Source organism: Hyla sarda, chromosome 3 (assembly GCF_029499605.1).
Source record: "Hyla sarda isolate aHylSar1 chromosome 3, aHylSar1.hap1, whole genome shotgun sequence".
In the NCBI taxonomy this organism is placed as follows: domain Eukaryota; kingdom Metazoa; phylum Chordata; class Amphibia; order Anura; family Hylidae; genus Hyla; species Hyla sarda.
The window spans coordinates 69866923-69891592 of record NC_079191.1 but is presented as its reverse complement, the minus strand read 5'-3'; the positions used below and the strand labels follow the sequence as shown (position 1 = coordinate 69891592).

Below are 24670 nucleotides of genomic sequence, written 5' to 3'. Positions count from 1 at the left end.
CAGATGCGGCGATCAAAGCTGACCGCCATGCCTGAAGCGAAAGTGAAAGTATCCTGGCTACTCAGTCGGGCTGTTCGGGACCGCCGCGGCATCCCGAACAGCATACAGGACACCGGGAGGGTCCTTACCAGCCTTGTCAGTGTCCGGGCGGCGAATGACTGCTCCGTGCCCGAGATCCAGGCAGGAGCAGTCAAGCGCCGAAAACACTGATCACAGGCGTGTTAATACACGTCAGGGATCTGTGTAAAAGATCAGTGTGTGCAGTGTTATAGGTCCCTATGGGAGCTATAACACTGCAAAAAAAAAGGTTTAAAAAAAAGTGTTAATAAAGGTCATTTAACCCCTTCCCTAATAAAAGTTTGAATCCCCCCCCCCTTTTCCCATAAAAAAAATAAAAGTGTAAATAAAAATAAACATATATGGTATCGCCGCATGCGTAAATGTCCGAACTATAAAAGTATATCGTTCATTAAACCGCACGGACGCGTACACATAAAAAAATTCCAAAGTCCAAAAAGCATATTTTTGGTCACTTTTTATACCATTACAAAATTAATAAAAAGTGATCAAAAATGGTACAGATAAAAACTTCAGCTCACGGCGCAAAAAATGAGCTCTCATACCGCCCCATACGCGGAAAAACAAAAAAGTTATAGGGGTCAGAAGAGGACATTTTTAAACGTATACATTTTCCTGCATGTTATTTTTTCCAGAAGTACGACAAAATTAAACCCATATAAGTAGGGTATCATTTTAACCATAAGGACCTACAGAATAATGATAAGGTGTCATTTTTACCAAAATATGCACTGCGTAGGAACGGAGGCCCCCAAAAGTTACAAAATGGCGTTTTTTTCTTCGATTTTGTCGCACAATGATTTTTTTTCGGTTTCGCCGTGGATTTTTGGGTAAAATGACTAATGTCACTACAAACTAGAATTGGTGACGCGAAAAATAAGCCATAATATGGATATTTAGGTGGAAAATTGAAAGGATTATGATTTTTAAAAGGTAAGGAGGAAAAAACGAAAATGCAAAAACTGAAAAACCCTGCATCCTTAAGGGGTTAAGGACCCAGCCAATTTTCAGTGTAGGACTCGGCCATTTTTTGCACATCTGACCACTGTCACTTTAAGCATTAATAACTCTGGGATGCTTTTACCTTTCCTTCTGATTCAGAGATAGTTTTTTCGTGACATTCTACTTTATGTTAGTGGTACATTTTTGTCGATACTTGCATAATTTCTTGGTGAAATGCAAAAATTTTAAGAAAAAATTTAAAATGTTGCTTTTTTTTTTTACTTTGAAGCTCCCTGCTTGTAAGGAAAATAGACATACCAAATAAATTATATATTGATTGACATACACAATATGTCTACTTTATGTTTGCATCATAAAGTTGACATGTTTTTTGGAAGACATCAGATGGCTTCAAAGTTCAGCAGCAATTTTCCAATTTTTCACAAAATTTTCAAAATCGGAATTTTTAAAAGGGACCAGTTCAGTTTTGAAGTGGATTTGAAGGGCCTTCATATTAGAAATACCTAATAAATGACCCCATTATAAAAACTGCATTCCTCAAAGTATTCAAAATGACATTCAGTAAGTGTGTTTCACAGGAATAGCAGCAAAGTGAAGGAGAACATTCTAAATCTTCATTTTTTACACTTATGTTCTTGTAGACCCAGTTTTTGAATTTTTGCAAGGGGTAATAGGAGAAAAAGTCCCTTAAAATTTGTAACCCAATTTCTCTCGCGTAAGGAAATACCTCATATGTGTATGTCAAGTGTTCGGTGGGCGCAGTAGAGGGCTCAGAAGGGAAGGAGCGACAATGGGTTTTGGAGAGTGAATTCTGATGGTCTTTGAGGGGCATGTCACATTTAGGAAGCCCCTATGGTGCCAGAACAGCAGAAACCCCCCCACTTGGCATACCATTTTGGAAACTACACCCCTCAAGGCACGTAACAAGTGGTCCAGTGAGCCTTAACACCCCACAGGTGTTTGACAATTTTTCGTTAAATTCGGATGTGTAAATGAAAAAAAAAAGTGCAGTTTTCCCCCCCAAATGTACCATTTTTACAAAAGGTAATGGGAGAAAATGCCCCCCAAAATTTGTAACCCCATCTCTTGTGAGTATGGAAATACCCCATATTAGGACATAAAATGCTCTGTGGGCGAACTACAGGAGAAGGAGTCACATTTGACTTTTGGAAAGCAAATCTTGCTGAAATGGTTTTTGGTGGGCATGTCGCATTTAGGAAGCCCCTATGGTGCCAGCACAGCTTAAAAAAAAAAAAAACACGGGGCATACTATTTTGGAAACTACACCCCTCAAGGAACATAACAAGGGGTACAGTGAGCCTTAACACCTCACAGGTGTTTTATGACTTTTTGTTAAAGTTGGATGTAAATGAAAAAAAAAATATTTTTCACCAAAATGCAGTTTTTCCCCCAAATGTTACATTTTTTCAAGGGGTAATAGGAGAACATTACCCCCAAAATTTGTAACCCCATTTCTTCTGAGTATGGAAATACCCCATGTGTGGAAGTCAAGTGCTCTGCTGGTGCACCACAATGCTCAGAAGAGAAGGAGCGCCATTGAGCTTTTGGAGAGTGAATTTGTTTAGAATGAAAGTCAGGGGTATTTACACCCTACTGGCGTTTGACAGATCTTTGGAACAGTGGGCTGTGCAAATGAATAATTACATAATTACTAGTGTAGCGTTTTTAGGGAACATTCGCACTAGCGGGTTACGGCGAGTATCCCGCTAGGTGTTTGCACTGCGGCGACAAATTTTCCGCAGCTCATACTTGAGGCAGGAAACTTACTGTAAATCTGCCTGTGTGAATGTACTCTGTACGTTCGCATGGGGGGGGGGGGGGGGGGGGGGGACAAACCTCCAGCTGTTTCAAAACTACAACTCCCAGCATGTACTGATAGACTGTGCATGCTGGGAGTTGTACTTTTGCAACAGCTGGAGGTACACTGGTTGGAAAACCTTCAATTAGGTTTTGTTAATTAATTCAGTATTTTCCAACCAGTGTGCCTCCAGCTGTTACAAAAGTACAACTCCAAGCATGTACTGATAGCCGAAGATGTAGTTATGCAACAGCTGGAGGTATGCAACTACAACTCCCAGTATGGCAAGACAGCCGTTTGCTGTATGGCCATGCTGGGATTTGCAGTTTTACATCATCTGGAGAGCTACAGTTTAGAGACCACTGCACAGTGATCTCCAAACTGTGGCCATCCAGATGTTGCACAATTACAAATCCCAGCATGCCCAGACAGCTGGAGTTGTAGTTTTGCAACATCTGGAGGGCTACAGTTTAGAGACCACTGTATAGTGGTCTCAAACTGTAGCCCTCCAGATGTTGCTAGGCAACTCACCGGCTTCCGTAGGATACAGGGAGCCAGCCGCACCATATTGTCGCCGCTGATCTCCACCGTCGCCCGCAGCCTCCGCTGATGGGTAAGTGGACCTTCGGCGCCGGTCCCTGTCGGTTTCCCCGTTCTGCTCTGCCTATTGTCTGATGACCCCCCCTGGGCATTTGCGCGGGGTGCCTGCTGATCGATATTAGCAGCTGCAGCGGGGACCGGAATTCCCACGGACGTACGCGTACGTCATGGGTCCTTAACTACCAGGGTCCCATGACGTAGGCATACGTCAAGGGTCCTTAACCTTTTAGGGACCATGGGCGTACAGGGACGCCTTCGCTCCCTGGTACTTAACCCCTTAAGGATGCAGCCCTTTTTCACCTTAAGAACTGAGCCCTTTTTTGCAATTCTGACCACCGTCACTTCACGAATTAATAACTTGAAAACGCCTTTACCTTTATCTATTCTGAGAATTTTTCTTCCTGACCTATTCTACTTTATTTAGGTGGTAAATTTTCGGCGTTACTTGCATCTTTTTTTGGTGAAAAATCCCCAAATTTAATGAAAATTCTGCATTTTTTTAACTTTGAAGCTCTCTACTTGTAAGGAAAATTGATATTCCAAAAAATTTTTAATTTTATTCACAAATACAATATGTCCACTTTATATTGGCATATTTTTGCTTTTTGAAAAAATTTGAGGGCTTCAAAGTAGAGCAGCAATTTTCAAAAAGTTCATGAAAATTGCAAAATCTGAAGGGACAGATGTTATAGAACTACAACTCCCAGCATGCCTGGGCAGTCTAGGCATGCTGAGAGTTGTAGTTTGGCAACATCTGGAGGGCTACTGTTTGGGCACCACTGTAACTGTGACCCTCCAGATGTTGCAAAGCTACAACTCCCAGCATGCCCTTTGGCTGTCTGGGCATGCTGGGAGTTGCAGTTTGGCCTTCCTAGTGGTTGCCACAGTAAAGATCACTTTACTTTCACCCCCCCCCCCCCAACCACCGTAGTTTCCCTACTTGAGCCAGGATCCAGCAGTCTCCAGCGACGATCCGGGGTCCCCAGGCATCGTCTCCTCCAGGTACCGGCCCCCATCTTCTCCCCAAGTTCCCCTCGACATCCAGGGGTCGGCAGAACGGGGGGTTGCCATGGCATCCCACTGTCCTGCCCTGCCATTGGTCAGAATCAGTTCTGACCAATGGCAGGGGATAGGAGGAGATCGCAGCACTGCAACCTCGCTCCTATCCCTCAGGATGATCAGGGCTGTCCCTGACAGCTCCGATCATCCCTATTTTCCGGGTGATCGGGTCACCAGAGACCCGATCAGCCCGGAATAGCAGAAAATCGCATGTCTGAATTGACATGCGATTTTCTGCGATCGCCGACATGGGGGGGTGGGTCTAAGGACCCCCCTCGGCGATGTGCCGGGATGCCTGCTGAATGATTTCAGCAGGCATTCCGGTTCGGTCCCCAACCGGCTAGTGGCGGGGACTGGAATTCCCACGGGGAGTCCTTAAGGACTCGGGATGCAGGGCGTATGCATACGCCCGGCGTCCTTATAAGGTTAAAGACCACGGGCGTACCTGTATGCCAGTGGGAATTTCGGTCCCCGCCGCGCGCCAGGCGGGGAACGGACCGGAGTGACTGCTGATATCGATCAGCAGGCTCCCTGCGCCAATGCCCGGGGGGGGGGGGGGGGTCATCAGGACCCCCATGTAGGCGATCGCCGAAAATTGCAAGTGAATTCACACTTGCGATTTTTGGCTATTCCGGTGATGCGGGTCACCTGTGACCCGCTGATGACCCGGAGATACATGGAGATCGTGGGTGTAGGATACACCCCCTATATCTATGGGGATGTGGCGATTTCATCACCCCACCAGGATCGCTGCTATCGTCCGGCCAATAGCAGCCAGCAGGGGAGGGGTTAATGGCCCCTTCTCACGGCTCTGCTAGCCCCCTGAGTTCATTCAGCGGGCAGAGCTGCGAGAAGGAGCCAGGGACCCCTCCTCTGTCAAGAACGGAGCCCCTCACAGAAGAAGACCCAGTGTTAGAGTGAAAGAATACAGCAAGGGACAGGTAGGGTTAAAAGTAAAAAAAATAAAAATAAAAAAAAATTAAAATTCGACCCCCTAATAGGTCACCAAGGGTCTGCCGCTCGTAATAGGAGTCCGACCCCCCAGACAAGTGTGCTGGAGCCCCCTTCCAGTGAACCTGTCTGAAGACCCCCAGAGGCTTATCAGCCACGGATTCCGGAGTTTGTTGGCGACTCCTGAATCCGGATTGACAATTCTGGATTCACTGAAATTGACTATTTCAGTTATTTTTTCAGTGCCAGTTTTGTCAATCACATGGTGGAGCAGACGAATCTGTACGCTCAGCAGTTCATCGCCCACCACCCTGATTCTTTTTTGGCCAGACCCAATGAATGGTACGTCATTGATGCAGCAGAGATGAGGACATTTTGGGGCCTCGTGCTGCATATGGGCTTGGTCAAAAAGCCAAGTGTCAGGCAGTACTGGAGCGGGGACGTCCTATACCAGACCCCGCTTTACAGTATGGTCATTGCACGGAGGCGGTTAGAGGCCATTCGGAAATGCCTGCATTATGCAGATAATGTGGCATGTACCCCTCAGGGAGCTCTCGGTCGATGAGTCTCTTATAAGTTTTAAGGGAAGACTAATCTTCCGCCAGTATATTCCCTCGAAGCGGGCACGGTATGGCGTGAAGCTCTATAAACTTTGTGAGAGTACCTCCGGGTACACTTACAAGTTTAGAGTGTATGAGGGACGAGATTCCCAGTATTGAACCCCCAGAATGTCCCCCCACTCTGGGTGTTAGCGGGAAAATCGTTTGGGAGATTGTGCACCCATTGCTGGATAAGGGTTACCACCTTTACGTGGACAACTTTTATACTAGCATCCCTCTGTTCACATCCCTTGCCGCCAGATCCACGTCCGCTTGTGGGACCGTGCGGAAAAACCAGAGAGGCCTCCCTCTAAATTTTGTTAAGAAACCTATGCCCAAGGGTGAGTCCCGTGCCCTTACCAATGAAAACCTGTTGCTGGTCAGGTATAAGGATAAGAGGGATGTCCATATGCTGACCACTATTCATGGTAAAGGCAGCTCGCCTGTCCCTGTGCGAGGTACCAAAACAACAGTCCTCAAGCCCGATTGTATTCTGGGCTACAATCGGTATATGGGGGAGTTGATCTTTCTGATCAAGTCCTCAGGCCATATAACGCCATGTGGATAACACGGGTATGGTACAAAATGTTGCGGTCTACTTGGTACAGGTTGCCATGTACAACTCTTTTGTACTGTCCCAGTACGCTGGCAACACAGGGACATACCTTCAGTTCCAAGAAGAAGTCCTAAAGGTCCTGATCTTTGGCGACCGGGAAAGAGCAGGCCAGACTTCCCAAGGAACTGAAGTTATAGGTGCCAGGATCGTCCCAGCCCAAAACTTTCCAGGTTAAGTCCCCCACACTGGAAAGAAGGGACGATCCCAGAAAAAATGCAGTGTGTCACAAGAGGGGGATACGGAAGGACATCACCTATCAATGTGACACTTGCAGTGATCATCCAGGCCTCTGCATTAAGGATTGCTTCAGGGAGTACTAAATTTGCCCTCTTCTTTTTAATTTTCCATAATTTGACCCCAGTCCAGAATACATTCCAAGTTTTAACACCATAAAACCACTAAATTGCCCAAAAAGCTCTTTTCTAAAAAATATAAAAAAATAATAAAATTAAAAAAAACATGATAAGTCCAAAAATGGGTCATGGGTCACTGAATCACTATCATCGGGGACTTTTTATGTTGCCTCAAATGCGCAGTGCTCTCTCTCCACCTGAGCGGGGTGCGCATTTGAGGCAACAGGTTAGGGACGGCCACACACATCACATTCCCAGAATGATGATTCAGAGCATAGGGTTTGGGGTGGGCATATTTTTTTGTTTTGGCTAGGCTCTGGGTCATCATTCTAGGAACATAACCAGTTTTATTATTTTACGTCCCATTGTACCCCATTTTAGTTATTTAGTATACCCCATGTAATGCCCCTTGAGGGGGGGTCCCATTGTTCTGGCTCCATAGGCAGCAATGAGAAGCTGAAGGCCCCCGAATGTGCTCATGCACCTAAGAGACCGGTGTGCATCCGCAGAGCCGCTAAGATCCAGACATGAGGTATGTCCTTACGCCAAAGAAATGTATTTACAAATTTACAATGACATTTTCTTCTAATACCACTTGTGAACATGAAAAATTTGGGGTAACCCCAGCATTTTAGTGTAAAAAAAAAAAAAAAAAAAAAATTTTTCCTTTTCACATCCCACTTAATTAACATTTATCAAACACCTGTGGGGTGAAAAATTCTGATTTTGAAAATTTTGTGAAAAATTGCTGTTATACTTTGAAGCCCTCTGAAGTCTTCATAAAGTAAAAACATGTCAACTTTATGATGCAAACATAAAGTAGACAAATTGTATATGTGAATCAATATATAATTTATTTGGAATGTCCATTTTCCTGATAGAGCTTCAAAGTAAAAAAAAAAAAAAAAAAAAAAAAATGCAAGATTTTCTATTTTTTCATAAAATTTTGGAAATTTTCACCAAGAAATGATGCAAGTATCGACGAAATTTTATTACTAACATAAAGTAGAATATGTCACGAAAAATCTATCTCGGAATCAGAATGAAAAGTAAAAGCATCCCAAAGTTATTAATGCTTAAAATGACAGTGGTCAGATGTGCAAAAAAATGGCCGGGTCCTTAAGATGAAAATGGGCTGAGTCCTTAAGGGGTTAAATGCAAGTATATAAAGTATGCCTCTGCAAGTTATTATACTTGGAGAGAGGGGAATGGGGGTCCTCCTTGGCAGGTCCTGCTTTGATCTCATTTCAGAAACAGGCAAAACAGACAGAGGGGGCCAAGTATTTAGTCATATGTGTAACATTATAACAATAAGGTGAAAACATGGCATAACTTTTTTTTTCGTGTCCAGCAAGTCTATTGATAAGTGACGCTGACGCTTCCCAATGTTCTGTATATGGTTGGTCTAGTGAGAGGCATCAGCGTCTTGACAAATCCGTATCAGACACATCCCGGCCAAAAGGAACCTCTGTTCACTTGCATGCTCTGCTCTCTGGTAAGTGGGCCGGGTTTTGGGTAGGGGGGTGTAGGACCTGTTAACCTGCCTACAAACCTAACTTCCTACCTATTTACCTAGCTAATAAAACTCACTACCCACCTTCCTAACTACCTATGAAACCTACTACCTACATACCACAACCTAGCACAACGTACAAGGGTGTCCTACCAATGTACGTGGGGCAATATTCCTACAAGGTGGTCCTACTTACCTATCTGGGACAAACTTACTATAAAGGGTCCTACCTACCTGCAACAAACTTCCTACAAAGGGGTCCTACATACCTATCTTCAGGGGCCAACCTACAGGAGTGTTCCACTTTTAGAGGGGACAAGCTACCTACATAGACTACCTAACTACTCCTCCCCAAATGACCTCCTATCCCCGCAACTCACTTACCTACCCATGTTTCTGTGTGTAAAGGCAGAATTATTACTGCTTGGGACCCTATAGATAGAAAAAAAAGGGGAGGAGGATGCTGTAAAAGTGTTATGTTATGTTGTGTTGGAGGTTCTCCAGTGAAGAGTTGTCGCTGGAAGAAATAGTCATGAAGGCCCGGGACAGATGGAGAAAAATATTGAACAACTTCGATCAGAGAAGACGTCACTTGTTATTCGCTGCATATAGCAGCACTGTAATTAAAAGAACCAACAGATAAATAGGTATCATGTTTTGCCTATTTTTTGTCTTTCAGTGAGAATTATTTTCTAGGGGTGCCCTGCAAAAAGTTTATTTTCCAAGGGGTGTCCCTAGTCAAAAAAGTTGAGTAACACTGCCCTGGGGAAAAGGTTCTGCATCTGATTATACTATGTGATGCTCTAGATGGCAGCCAAAATGGTGCATAGCAATTCCCAAATGTTGACAATTTACAATTTTGTCTCCCTTCTTTTCGAAGGGTAGAAAAAAACCAATATATATATATTTATATTACTTGCCACATGCAAGGCACTTCTGCTATACCCTCCTATGGTGTCCACTAAAGAGGAACAGGGAACCAGGAATCCTCACAGAAAGTATAAACATGCTGCGGCCTCATGGAGAAAAGTTTTGCGTACCCCAAACCAAAACTACATGGGTAAGGCTGGGTTCACACTACGTTTTTGCCATACTGTTTTCAATCCGTTTTTCTAAAGAAAACCGTATGGCAAAAGAACGGATGGAACAGTATGAAAAAAAGTAAACCGTATGCGTTTTTAAACAGTATACTGTTTCTAAAAGTGCATCCAGTTCAGTCAGTTTTTATAAAAAAAAACAAAAAAAAAAACATAAGTTTTTGAAAATTTTGTCCATTTTTAATGGGAGGGGTCTTGGGTGGGGATTTTAGGATTCAAATGCGCATGTGCAAAGTAAAAACGTATACGTTTTTCCCGTATGTAACCGTATACATGTGCGTTTCCCATTGACGTCCATGTTAAAAAAAAACGTATGCGGTTGCAGTACGGTTTTTAAACCGGAGTCAAAACTGTGGTTGACCACGATTTTGTCTCCGGTTTAAAAACCGTACTGCAACCGCATACGTTTTTTAAAACAGTATACTGTTTTTTTTCCCATACGGTTTTTGATAGAAAACGAATGTGGAAATTGTAGTTGAAAAACGTAGTGTGAAAAAAAATTGCTCCATGGCTTTGGAGAGTAAAAATAATAAACATGCTGTCCCTTGCAGTACTGACACTCTCCTACTTTTTCTGGTGACATTCTGACCCCACAGGATCTGACCCGCTCAGCTAATCAGTGACACGGAGCGCCACTATGGCAACCGGTTGGTCAGGCAGACCAAAATATATACCGAATATATGTATTATAAATGTATAACTGCCTGCTTTCTCCTTGTTTTTTTTCCTCTTTTTGAGATATAAGTTCGTTGTAAGGGTTCACTGGTGAAGCCATTTTCGAATTTTGATATATTTTATGTAGCAGTTCCGCATCACTGCTCCATGCATCAGCCATTTGCGCTATCATGATTTATACATTTGGGGTTGTAGTTGTAAATCTATACATATTAAGTGTTGATACGATGTACAATTATTAAGGGTGTGCACAACACCTGAAACGAGTCACATGACAATATCCGTTTCCTGATGTCGGATTCTATTCAATAAAAAGTTTTGGAATCCTACTTTCTGGTCTGGACATTTCTATCCTTTGTGCATTGCTACGGGTGTTTCCTCACACTGTCCGAGTCATAGCAGGGAGAATAGCGTGAGCTGGATTTAATTTGTTCCTTACCCTTAAGATTTTATTCGGCTTCTAAGACTTTCAAGTTAGGAGCCAAATGCTTCCAATGTATTTTGTTTTTCGTCTGGGACACCACATAATTGTTTGAGGGTAGTACTAATCAATCTTGTATTTGTATAATCCATGACATTTTTCAAAACACTTATGGTGGCGATTTATGAAAACCTGTCCAGAGGAAAAGTTTCTGAGTTGCCCATAGTAACCAATCAGATAGATTCTTTCCTTTTTCAGAGGCCTTGAAAGAGTCAACATGATAGGTTGCTATAGGCAACTGGTCAACCTTACCTTTGGACAGGTTTTGATAAATCTCCCCCTTATATGTCTTTGGGACAGAAGGACATTGATGGATCAGCAGACAGACTACTTATTATAACTCATGGAAAAGCAGGTGATTGATTATGGTACTGGGTCTGTGAAAACAACAGGAGCTCACCTATGAGACTGATCAGAGCCCTTTGCACGAACACTAGAAGTAGAAACAATCAGAATTGTGGGCTGGGTGGAATAGTGCAGTGCTCCCAAGTGTAGAAGAACATAACATCAGGTAGTATTCGGTCCTTTTGGAGCTTAGCTTAAATATCTGACAAAGATGGAGCCTGCAGAAGATAAAAACAGCTGAAACGTTAATTTGTGAACAGGAACACAGTTATAAAGCAAGTGCACACACAGGTTATTCTTTAATTTCACCTAGAACACGGGTCTCAAACTGTGGCTCTCCAGATGTTGCAAAACTTTAACTCCCAGCCAATGGCTGTCCGGACATGCTGGGAGTTGAAGTTTTGCAACATCTGGAGGGCTACAGTTTGAGACCACGGACCTAGAATGACCCTGGAGAAATTCTCAGCACACATCATTTATACAGAAAAATACGTCTGGCATTTCTGAAATGGATTACCTCTGCTGAGACAAATTCACCTGGAACAATAGGTTACATTTTCTTCTTGAAATGATTCTTCCAAGCCCAAAATGCAAATGATAATCTATAAACATGCTGATGACATAAATAAGGAGGACCTGCTAAATTTGTGTCCTTAAAGGGGGTGTACTGGTTCGACAGATATTTTAATTTCCTACCCGGTCCATCTCTACACAAGGATATGCCTGCTGAGCCATCCACAGGCTAAAGAAGGTCACCACTGTGGCCAGTGATTGGCTTGGTGGGCATTTCCTGAGTCTCAAGACAATGATTAGTGGAAACCAGGGACGTATTGAAACTAGAGGATCCACGAGTTCAGCACAGCTTTTAATTCATCAATTTTTGCACCCAGTCTTCTGCTTTTTTCTTAGTAGAAAGAACAATCCCGGCACTCACTTTAGTCTTCTGCCAAGGGAAATGTGTTTATTAAAACACGGTGCAAACACAATATTGTGTTTTCACCGTGTTTTAATAAACACATTTCACTTGGCAGAAGACTAAAGTGAGTGCCGGGATTGTTCTTTCTACTATTGCCATTTATTCCACGTGCACCACCAAGGTACTCGAGTGCCAACCCTTACCCATTTCTTCTGCTTTTTTCTTAACCTGTCAGACAACCTACCTCTTCAGACTAGCAACATGTCAAAAGGTATATGCAGCTCACCTCTCCCGTGATGGATGCATTAGGTCCTCTCCAACTGTATATAGCATTAGCAAAACAGAACACACATCACCCCACTGGCAGTAAAAAAAAAACTCACTTTTATTAATTTCCAATTAAAGGAGTACTCCAGTATTGGAAAACGTATCCCCTATTCTAAGGATAGGGGATAAGTTTCAGATCACAGGGGGTCCGACCACTGGGACCCCCCGCAATCTTCCGTACAGGGCCCCGGCAGTTTTCGGGAAGGGGGCGTGTCGACCACTGCACAAAGCGGCTGCCGACATGCCCCCTCAATACAACTATATGGGAGAGCCGGAGCACTGCCTTCGGCAATCTGCAGCTCTGCCATAGCACTGTTTTGAAGGGGTGTGTCGGGCCACCGCTTCGTACGGTGGTAGACATGCACTATCTGGCCGGAGAGCCAGGGCCCTGTGGTCCAACCCAAACACCCCCCGCAACCTGAAACTAGGGGATAAGTTTTCCAATACTGGACTACCCCTTTAAAACCCATACAAAAATAAAAGTGAAAGGTGCAGCAACAGGCTATGGTAAACAATCTCCCTCTCTGACATGTTTCCGCCCTACCAGGCCCGGTAGAGTGAAAACATGTCAGAAGGAGGGAGGTTGTTTACTATGGTAAGGTCTGTTGCTGCACCATTCACTTTATTTTTGTATGGATTTAAATAGAATATTAATATATATTTTTTTTTACTGCCAGTGTGGTCACGTGTATTCTGAATAATTGCTATAAATGGATGGAGAGCACCTAATTCATCCAGCTTGGGAGAGGTGAGCTGCATATACCTTTTGCACATGACATGATGTGTATTCTGGATCAACCCCTTCAGACTACTGCTGTATAATTATGGTGACTGGGCTCTGACTATAAAGGTAGCTCAGGAGCAAAGCTTCATAGACGCCAGGTGTCTGCTGCTAGCTACAGTTATTTAACCCATTAAATGCTGCCATCAACATCGATCTCTGCATTTAAAAGGATAAGTGACAGATGTCGCTCCTTTCGCTAAGTACCAACGCACCAAGATGTACATTTACATCCATTGTCCTTAAGGTGTTAAAAGCAGTACAATAAAAAACATGGGTACCATGTTAATCTTATTGACCCACAGAATAAAAAAACGTAAACTCTGTAAAAACAAAAGTTGCTAATTTGCATTTTCCTTTTCAATTTGCCATATTATGGTAAATTGAAAGGTGTCATTACAAAGTACAACTGGTCGTGCAAAAAAAAAAGTCCATATATGTGGACGGGGGAAAAAAAAGTTCTATTTTTATTTACTAAAAGGGGCAATTCCATTTTGTATTGGAGAGGGGCTTATTAATTTATCTTCTATTTACATTACATTTTATGTGTTCATAGTGGACTATTTATAGCAATCAGATTGCTAATACTATCACATATAGCACTGATCAGTATAATCGGCGATCTACTTTTCTGGTCTGCTAGAAGGTAGAGCAGAGAAAAAGAGCCTGTAAGAGCAACAGGAGGCAAGTGAGGAAACCTATAGCCAACACGATCGCGACGTGGTTGATCCGAAAATATTTGGTTTATTTGGGTACAAATTTCCAAAAAATGTTTTCTTTTTTTTTTGGGGGGGTGTAGGTCTATACGAATAAACTATAAATATAAAGGGTATGTTCATAGGGCAAATAATCATGCAGATTTTGCCTTGGCATTTGTGTCCCAATGTTTTCAATGTGAATGTGCGCCACTGGTCACACAGCTTGAAATCTTCTTTGTACACAGTGTCAGGTAGTCACATTGGGTTAGCATATTCAAAATTGTAAAATGTCAGCAGTAAATCTGACATGTATCCCAACAATTTTGGGTAGGATCCATGGTCGAAACTGAGCATGCTGAGGATTATAAAAATTATAGAGGTAAAATTCTTCCTTATTTTTCTCTTCCTTCTATGAAGATACACACTAATTTGCCTTTAAAAATTGTAAAGCACCTAAAACTGCCATTAATCTCTTCAGGACACATGGATACGCCCTGCATTCCGAGTCCTTAAGGACCCGGTAATTTACTTTGGTAATTGAAAGTAAAATTATCTTTATTGTGGTAACCACTAGGAAGGCCAAACTGCAACTCCCAGCATGCCAAGACAGCCAAAGGCTGTCTGGGCATGCTGGGAGTTGTAGTTTTGCAACATCTGGAGGGTCACAGTTTGGAGACCACTGTTACAGTGGTGCCCAAACGGTAGCCCTCCAGATGTTGCCAAACTACAACTCTCAGCATGCCTCGACTGGCCAGGCATGCTGGGAGTTGTAGTTCTGTAACATCTGTCCCTTCAGATTTAGCAATTTTCATGAAATTTTTGAAAATTGCTGCTCTACTTTGAAGCCCTGTAATTTTTTCAAAAAGCAAAAATATGTCCATTTTATGATGCCAACATAAAGTGGACATATTGTATTTGTGAAGAAAAATAAAATGTATTGTGAATATCCATTTTCCTAACAAGTAGAGAGCTTCAAAGTTAGAAAAATGCAAAATTTTCATGACATTTTTGGATTTTTCACCAAAAAAGGATGCAAGTAACGCCGAAAATTTACCACCAAAATAAAGTAGAACATGTCATGAAAAAACTATCTCAGAATCAGAATATTCGGTAAAAGCGTTTTCGCGTTATTAATTCGTAAAGTGATAGTGGTCAGAATTGCGAAAAAGGGCTGCGTCCTTAAGGGGTTAAAGTACGTTCACATGGGCACAAAACACATTATTAAGATTTCCCCATCCAAAACTGCACTCACATTGACATGTCTTCTCTTTGCAGTGTGGTTCAGTGCTGAAGCTCTGCCGTGCTTTATTTTGTGCCAGTGTGAACTGACCCTAAATGAAACTTCTCTATTCTGAAAACCTTATTTGGACATAGCCAATTTTTAGGATGTTTTCCTTTTTTTCCCTCTAAATTACAATCAATACATCAATCTCCTAAGCCCCAACAAATTACACTGAAATGTTTGTCTTACTTGTACTTTGCACCTATTTGCCAGAGATGCTGGAAAGCTTCCACATGAATCAACACTTGTGCTTCGCTGATGGATTAGTTTCAGTGTTTAGCTGAATACTACAGCCCCTTGTGCATCAATAAAGGGAGGGCTTTATAACTATTGCTGTCCCACATTTTCTCAGTGATATTAATATTCGTAGTCAAGAGATGAAAGGTTGACATCAACATACAAGACCCTACAACAGAAGAAAAGGACAACACTATTATTATACCAGCAGTATTCGGGATCTGTGTTGAATTGATCAGGAACACATTAATAATGGAATTATATAGGCCTTACAGTACTTTAGGATTCCTCGGGACAATGTGGCACATAAGAACATTTCATATTACAGGAACATGAGCTTCCCAGTAGTGGGGAAAATTGACAATAAGCTATTTTAAAAAGGAACTGACTCGGACCATAACAAAATCTATCAATCTTTTACATTTTCAGATTTTTTTTTATCCAGTAAAAGATCTATGAAACTCATGGATTGGCACCATCTGTTAATAGTTGCTACCCCTTTTAAGACACTCATGTAATGGTCATCATCATGAGGTCCCTCTTGATCAATCAGAATACAGCACACGCTTTAGAACTGTGTCCTCAACTTTTACAACTATCACTTTATCTGTATCACTGTAGAGACCTCCTTTTTGTAATCACTTTATAAAAAGTGAGTGTGTAACGGAAGAGCACACTATAATAAAAATACAGCATTTATTTTATATATTTGGCCACTTGAAAGAGTTAAATTGCGCTAAAAAATCAACTTCATGTCTAGTGTGATCTGATGTTTAAGTATCGAGGTGCGCAAGAAATGTTTAACCCCTTAAGGACACATGACGTTCTCATACGTCTCCATTTCCGAGTCCTTAAGGACACATGACTTATGAGAACGTCATGCGCTTTCCCGGCCACCCGCAGCCATCTGGAGCGGAGCCGGTGCCCGATGCTTGCTGATATCGTTCAGCAGGCATCGGGGCATATCGCCCAGGGGGGTCATGATAACCCCCCCCCCCATGTCGGCGATGGCCGCAGATCGCTGTACTATTCAGCCCAGCGATCTGCGGCGGATTCCGGGTCAATCGGGTCTCCAGTGACCCGGAATTACTGGCTGATCGGGGCCGTCTCTTTCGGAGGACGTGAGTGCGTGCGGGACGTGGATCCTGGCAGCTGCGAACCCCGATCCCCGGCGTCCCTGTTGAGATCGGGGGCCCCAGGAGTGGTGGCGGCAACAAGGGACTGACCTGCAGCGTGGATCAGCAGTTGAACGTGAGTGACAGCCTCCTGCTGTTGCTTAGCAACAGCTCCCAGCATGCAAAAAGGGCATGCTGGGAGCTGTAGTTATGCAACAGCAGGAGGCAGACCACCACAACTCCCAGCATTCCCTTATGGGCATGCTGGGACTTATAGTTTTGCAACAGCTGGAGGCACATTTTTTATGGAAAAGTGTACCTTCAGCTGTTGTATAACTACAACTCCCAGCTTTCACAATCAGCTAAAGTGCATGATGGGAGTTGTAGTGGTGCATCTGCTGGCTGCATAACTATAACTCCCAGCATGCCCGTTGGCTGTCAGTGACTGCTGAGAGTTGTAGTTTTGCAACAGCTGAAGGCACACTGGTTGTGAAACAGAGAGTTTTTTTTTTAACTTAACTCAGTGTTTCACGACCGGTTTGCCTCCAGCTGTTGCAAACTACAACTCCCAGCATGCATCGTACATATTGGGAGTTGTAGTTTTGCAACAGCTGGGGGCACACTTGTTGTGAAAGACTGAGTTAAGTAGCAAACCAGTGTGTCTCCAGCTGTTGCATAACTACAATCCCCAGCATTCCCAGCCAAAGTAGTATGCCTCCAGCTGTTGCAAAACTACAACTCCTAGCATGCACTGATAGACCGCACATGCTGGATGTTCCCCCCCCCAATGTGAATGTACAGGGTACACTCACATGGGCGGTGGTTTACAGTAAGTATCCAGCTGCAAGTTTGAGCTGCGGCAAATTCTCTGCCCCAGCTCAAACTGCCAGCGAGAAACTACTGTGAACCCCTGCCGTGTGACTGTACCCTAAAAACACTACACTACACTAACACACAATAAAAGAAAAAGTAAAAAACACTACATATACACATACCCCTACACAGCCCCCATCCCCTCCCCAATAAAAATGAAAAACGTTTGGTACCCCACTGTTTCCAAAACTGAGCCTCCAGCTGGCAAAACAACTACTCCCAGTATTGCCAGACAACCACTGACTGTCCAGGCATGCTGGGAGTTTTACAACAGCTGGAGGCACCCTGTTTGGGAATCACTGGCATAGAATACCCCTATGTCAACCCCTATGCAAGTCCCCAATTTAGGCTGTTGTGAAACTACAACTCCCAGCATGCCCGGACAGCCTTTGCCGTTCCGGGCATGCTGGGAGTTGTAGTTTCACTGCAGCTGGAGGCCCCCTGGTTTTTAGTATCAGTAATTGGTTTTTACATGTTCTGGCCGGCCCCCGCCTGCAGCTGCACACGGTAGCTGGGCCGGGTGGATAATCATAGGTATTCCTATGCCGGACCCCGGTACCCGGCGTATGAGACGACCCCCGACTTTCCAGAAGAAAATTTGCGGTTTAAAAGTCGTCTTATACGCCGGGATATACAGTATTCTACTTTAACATAGTGGTAATTTTGTGTGGTAAATTGCATCCTTTCTTGGTGAAAAATTCCAAAATTTTATGAAAAAATTGGAAATTTTGCGTTTTTCTTACTTTGAAGCTCTCTGCCTTAAGGAAAATGGATATTCCAAATAAATTTTATTTTTATTCACAAATACAATATGTCTACTTTATGTTTGCATCATAAAATTTATGAGTTTTTACTTTTGGAAGACACCAGAGGGCTTCAAAGTTCAGCAGCAATTTTCCAATTTTTCACAAAATTTTCAAACTCACTATTTTTCAGTGACCAGTTCAGTTTTGAAGTGGATTTGAAGAGTCTTCATATTAGAAATTCCCCACAAATGACCCCATTATAAAAACTGCATCCCCCAAAGTATTCAAAATGACATTCAGTAAGTGTTTTAACCCTTTAGGTGTTTCACACGAATAGCAGCAAAGTGAAGGAGAAAATTCTCAATCTTCATTTTTTACACTCGCATGTTCTTGTAGACCCGATTTTTGAATTTTTGCAAGGGGTAAAAAGGAGAAAATTTTTAATTGTATTTGAAACCCAATTTCTCTCGAGTAAGCACATACCTTATATGTCTATGTTAATTGTTCGGCGGGCGCAGTAGAGGGCTCAGAAGGGAAGGAGCGACAAACGGTTTTTGGGGGGCATGTCACCTTTAGGAAGCCCCTATGGTGCCAGAACAGCAAAAAAAAAAACACATGGCATACCATTTTGGAAACTAGACCCCTCGGGGAACATAACAAGGGGTAATGTGAACCTTAATACCCCACAGGTGATTCACGACTTTTGCATATGTAAAAAAATATATATATATTTTTTACCTAAAATGCTTGGTTTCCCAAAAATGTTTAATTTTTTAAAAGGGTAATAGCAGAAAATACCCCCCAAAATTTGTAACAATTTCTCCCGAGTACGGCGATACCCCATATGTGACGCTAAACTGTTGCCTTGAAATACGACAGGGCTCCAAAGTGAGAAAGCGCCATGCGCATTTGAGGCCCCCTGGTTTTTAGTAGACAGTATTCGTTTTTACCTGCTATGGCCGGCCCCCGCCTGCAGCCGCACACGGGAGCCGGGCCGGACACATAAAAAGAAGTATTCCTATCCAGGACTTCCCTGTGTGCCGAAAAATCTTTACGGGACATAAGGATGTCCGCCGGTCACTTACCATTCCCTGGCCAACGCGCGTCCTCCTGCGATGATCCTCCGGTCCTCCGCCTCTATGGTTGTACGTCAGTGACGTCTCGTGCGTACAACCATAGAGAGGCAGGAGGACCAGGAGGACCGCAGGATCATCGCAGGAGGACGCACGTTGGCCAGGGAATGGTAAGTGACCGGTGGCGCGTTATCTTCTTCAGTGTTCCGGTCACCGCTCCCCCGGTACTGGCACCTCCTGCTATGGTCCATAGGTCATAGCAGTAGATGTGACCACGAGCCGGAGGAGCGGTGACCGGATCACAGTGGGGGCAGTACAGACTTACAGCCTCCAGCCATACACTTTATATGGCTGGAGGCCGACGCTGTATGTCTGTGGGGAAGGGGGGGGGGGGGGGGTGGGGGGGGAAGCTGCCTACTATTGTGGGGGGGAAGCTGCCTACTATTGTGGGGGGGAAACTGCCTACTATTGTGGGGGGGAAACTGCCTACTATTGTGGGGGGGAAACTGCCTACTATTGTGGGGGGGAAACTGCCTACTATTGTGGGGGGGAAACTGCCTACTATTGTGGGGGGGAAACTGCCTACTATTGTGGGGGGGAAACTGCCTACTATTGTGGGGGGGAAACTGCCTACTATTGTGGGGGGGAAACTGCCTACTATTGTGGGGGGGAAACTGCCTACTATTGTGGGGGGGAAACTGCCTACTATTGTGGGGGGGAAACTGCCTACTATTGTGGGGGGGAAACTGCCTACTATTGTGGGGGGGAAACTGCCTACTATTGTGGGGGGGAAACTGCCTACTATTGTGGGGGGGAAACTGCCTACTATTGTGGGGGGGAAACTGCCTACTATTGTGGGGGGGAAACTGCCTACTATTGTGGGGGGGAAACTGCCTACTATTGTGGGGGGGAAACTGCCTACTATTGTGGGGGGGAAACTGCCTACTATTGTGGGGGGGAAACTGCCTACTATTGTGGGGGGGAAACTGCCTACTATTGTGGGGGGGAAACTGCCTACTATTGTGGGGGGAAACTGCCTACTATTGTGGGGGGAAACTGCCTACTATTGTGGGGGGAAACTGCCTACTATTGTGGGGGGAAACTGCCTACTATTGTGGGGGGAAACTGCCTACTATTGTGGGGGGAAACTGCCTACTATTGTGGGGGGAAACTGCCTACTATTGTGGGGGGAAACTGCCTACTATTGTGGGGGGAAACTGCCTACTATTGTGGGGGGAAACTGCCTACTATTGTGGGGGGAAACTGCCTACTATTGTGGGGGGAAACTGCCTACTATTGTGGGGGGAAACTGCCTACTATTGTGGGGGGAAACTGCCTACTATTGTGGGGGGAAACTGCCTACTATTGTGGGGGGAAACTGCCTACTATTGTGGGGGGAAACTGCCTACTATTGTGGGGGGAAACTGCCTACTATTGTGGGGGGAAACTGCCTACTATTGTGGGGGGAAACTGCCTACTATTGTGGGGGGAAACTGCCTACTATTGTGGGGGGAAACTGCCTACTATTGTGGGGGGAAACTGCCTACTATTGTGGGGGGAAACTGCCTACTATTGTGGGGGGAAACTGCCTACTATTGTGGGGGGAAACTGCCTACTATTGTGGGGGGAAACTGCCTACTATTGTGGGGGGAAACTGCCTACTATTGTGGGGGGAAACTGCCTACTATTGTGGGGGGAAACTGCCTACTATTGTGGGGGGAAACTGCCTACTATTGTGGGGGGAAACTGCCTACTATTGTGGGGGGAAACTGCCTACTATTGTGGGGGGAAACTGCCTACTATTGTGGGGGGAAACTGCCTACTATTGTGGGGGGAAACTGCCTACTATTGTGGGGGGAAACTGCCTACTATTGTGGGGGGAAACTGCCTACTATTGTGGGGGGAAACTGCCTACTATTGTGGGGGGAACTGCCTACTATTGTGGGGGGAAACTGCCTACTATTGTGGGGGGAAACTGCCTACTATTGTGGGGGGAAACTGCCTACTATTGTGGGGGGAAACTGCCTACTATTGTGGGGGGAAACTGCCTACTATTGTGGGGGGAAACTGCCTACTATTGTGGGGGGAAACTGCCTACTATTGTGGGGGGAAACTGCCTACTATTGTGGGGGGAAACTGCCTACTATTGTGGGGGGAAACTGCCTACTATTGTGGGGGGAAACTGCCTACTATTGTGGGGGGAAACTGCCTACTATTGTGGGGGGAAACTGCCTACTATTGTGGGGGGAAACTGCCTACTATTGTGGGGGGAAACTGCCTACTATTGTGGGGGGAAACTGCCTACTATTGTGGGGGGAAACTGCCTACTATTGTGGGGGGAAACTGCCTACTATTGTGGGGGGAAACTGCCTACTATTGTGGGGGGAAACTGCCTACTATTGTGGGGGGAAACTGCCTACTATTGTGGGGGGAAACTGCCTACTATTGTGGGGGGAAACTGCCTACTATTGTGGGGGGAAACTGCCTACTATTGTGGGGGGAAACTGCCTACTATTGTGGGGGGAAACTGCCTACTATTGTGGGGGGAAACTGCCTACTATTGTGGGGGGAAACTGCCTACTATTGTGGGGGGAAACTGCCTACTATTGTGGGGGGAAACTGCCTACTATTGTGGGGGGAAACTGCCTACTATTGTGGGGAAACTGCCTACTATTGTGGGGAAACTGCCTACTATTGTGGGGGGAGCTGCCTACAAATGTGGGGGGAGCTGCCTACAAATGTGGGGGAACTGCCTACTATTGTGGGGGGAACTGCTACTAATGTTGGGGAACTCCCGACCTAATGTGGGGGACCTGGCAACCTAATGTAGGGGAACTGGCAACCTAATGTGTGGGAACTGCAAACTAATGTGGGGGAACATGCTGCCTACCTAATGTGGGGGGGGGGGGGGGAACTATACTGCCTACCTAATGTGGGGGGGAACTATACTGCCTACCTAATGTGGGGGAACATGATGCCTACCTAATATGGGGAGAACTATACTGCCTACCTAATGTGGGGGGAACTATACTGCCTACCTAATGTGGGGGGAACTATACTGCCTACCTAATGTGGGGGAACATGCTGCCTACTAATGTGGGGGAACATGCTGCTTACCTAATGTGGGGGGAACTACAAGGTACTGTACATTGTGGTAAAGGGGTAGTCTTATATGGCGAGTATATCCCAAACTCTACATTTTAACTGTAAAAGTTGGGGGTCATCTTATACACCCAGTCGTCTTATACGCCGGCATATACAGTATGTCACAAAAAAACAATCTCGGAATCAGAATGATAAGTAAAAGCATTCCAGAGTTATTAATGTTTAAAGTGACAGTGGTCAGATGTCCAAAAAACGCTCTGGTCCTAAGGAGTAAAATGGTTGGGTCCTTAAGGGGTTAAAGGAAAACGGTCACCCATTCACACTAAATTTGATACACCTGGGTATATTGTGGGTGAACAGAAAACCGATGCAGGGTTTCTGACCGATATACGTACCTGCAGTCCGGCGCCCGGTCCTTCTGAAGTTCGGCTTCTTCCAGCACTGAATTGCGCGCTGCGCAAGAAGGTAAGTTGGAACAAGCTTTCACGTGACCAGCGCCCATAAATATTCAAATCCAGGCCCAGCTCCAGAGTGCAATTCAGCGCTGAAAGAAGAAGCCGAACTTCAGAGGAACCGGGCGCCGGACTGCAGGTATGTATATTGGTCAGAAACCGTGCATCGGTCTCCTGTTCACCCGCACTATAACCCGGTGTATTGGGTTTAGTGTGGGTGAACGGGGGTACAGTGTTCCTTTAAAGCTAGGGTTAGGCTTTGTTCTCTCCACATTTGAGCCATACATTATTTTATACCTATAAAAATATAAATAAAAAGCCATTCATTAAAAAAAAAAGCACATCCAAAATATATAAAACCATAAGGAAAATATACTTATAATGATTTTTGATTGTTTTTTCATACATGGAAATTGGATTATTTGCTACTTTCCATGACAACTAGCTCTCTGTTGTTTAATGGGTGGTGCCCACTTATTATGTAGCCCATAAACCGAAGAAGCACATCCATATGTACCAGAGGTATCCAAGGGCTCTACTGACATGACTGACAGCATCAATTTAACCTTCTTTTTGCTACACTTGCAACTTGTGAGCCGATTATTAATAGACTGAAAGTAATAAACATCACCTTAAGTTAACGCCTACAGTTTTTGAAAAATTCAGAATAAGCAACAGATACATAGAAATCACAGTTAATGTTACAAGATGCTCTTTAATAAATTAAAGATTAATCGTTCAAAGTAAATGTTTAACAGTAAGGCTCTGTTTATAAACAAAGAAAGTGACCTAGAACTGTCCGCCAGCATTGGTCAGTGCCCAGAAACATGAAAGAATAAGTAGAACCCAGTTCATTGTCCTGACTTTATATTGATGTAGCACCAGCAGCTGACAAAATGGTCAGGATGATGAAATAATGCCCTCACTAGTCAGTGTTCACTTTAGTGGTTATCACTGTTTCCCTATGCAGCAGTGCAGTCCAGGGTAGGATCTGATTAAGGACAACACGTGGGGTTTCTACACTGTGTGTGGATTGAAGGGAGATTTGAAGTCTCTGTACTTTGATGCAGAATACGTCGGTGCTACATAAGTGACAATAATAAAATATAAACAAACATTTTCAGTTGCAGTATTATAGCCAAGGATAACCACTGAAATCTCTGAATTGAGAAATACCACTGACTGGCTGAGTGGGCAATTCTATGGGCCGACTTCAGAAGTGCAGTGCACTGGGACTTGGATTAAACAGATAAGGGAATGCTTAACCACAACTTCAGGGAAGAGAAATCAAACCTTTAAACAAGCTTCCACTGTGGTTGTCATTAATCCATACCTGAAGGGTAAATCTAGGAAGGAAATAAAAAGAATTAAACATGCGCACACACACACACGTGTTACAGTTAAATAAGTTTTTAGTTAAAACTAGTTTTCCCTAGTGAAATATTCCCTTTGAATAAATGCCTTTGTGAAAACTAGAATTGACTGCTTTTCCCCAGTGAAAACTAGTTTTGACAGAATGCCTTGTGAAAACTAGAATTTACTTATTTTCCCTAGTTAAAACCAGTTTTAACTGAATGCTTTTGTTGAACAACTAGTTTTTACTAAACGCCTTCGTACAAACTAGAATATTTACTAAGTAAATGGTTTTCTTTTTGGAACACAGTGCTCTCTGCTGACATCTCTGTCCATTTTAGGAACTGTCCAGAGCAGGAGAAAATCCCCATAGCAAACATATGCTGCTCTGGACAGTTCCTAAAATGGATAGATATGTCAGCAGAGAGCACTGTGGTAATGATGTCAGCAGAGAGCTCTATGTTCCAAAAAGAAAACCATTTCCTGGGGGCGTGGCTAGCTACGCATGGCGGCGGTCGCATGAGTGCAGAGCTCAGTCAGTAACCGGCTGTTACCTCGGCACA

The 24670-nt window shown here is 44.1% G+C and overlaps 1 protein-coding gene across 9 annotated transcripts in view; it reads right to left on the bottom strand.

The window, feature by feature from the left end:
- The window catches only part of TDRD15 (tudor domain containing 15), a 68618-nt gene that overhangs the window by 6883 nt on the left and 37065 nt on the right, over window positions 1-24670 (bottom strand). For 5 of the 9 annotated variants that reach the window (XR_008890992.1, XM_056564294.1, XM_056564298.1 and 2 more), the window contains 2 exons: window positions 15343-15559; window positions 11205-11367 (listed from right to left, as the gene is read on the bottom strand). The gene's annotated coding sequence lies outside the window, so the exon portion shown is untranslated. Of the gene's footprint in view, window positions 1-11204; window positions 11368-15342; window positions 15560-24047; window positions 24101-24670 lie in introns of all 9 variants that reach the window. The other 4 variants (XM_056564296.1, XM_056564297.1, XM_056564299.1 and 1 more) reach the window with 2 other exon arrangements.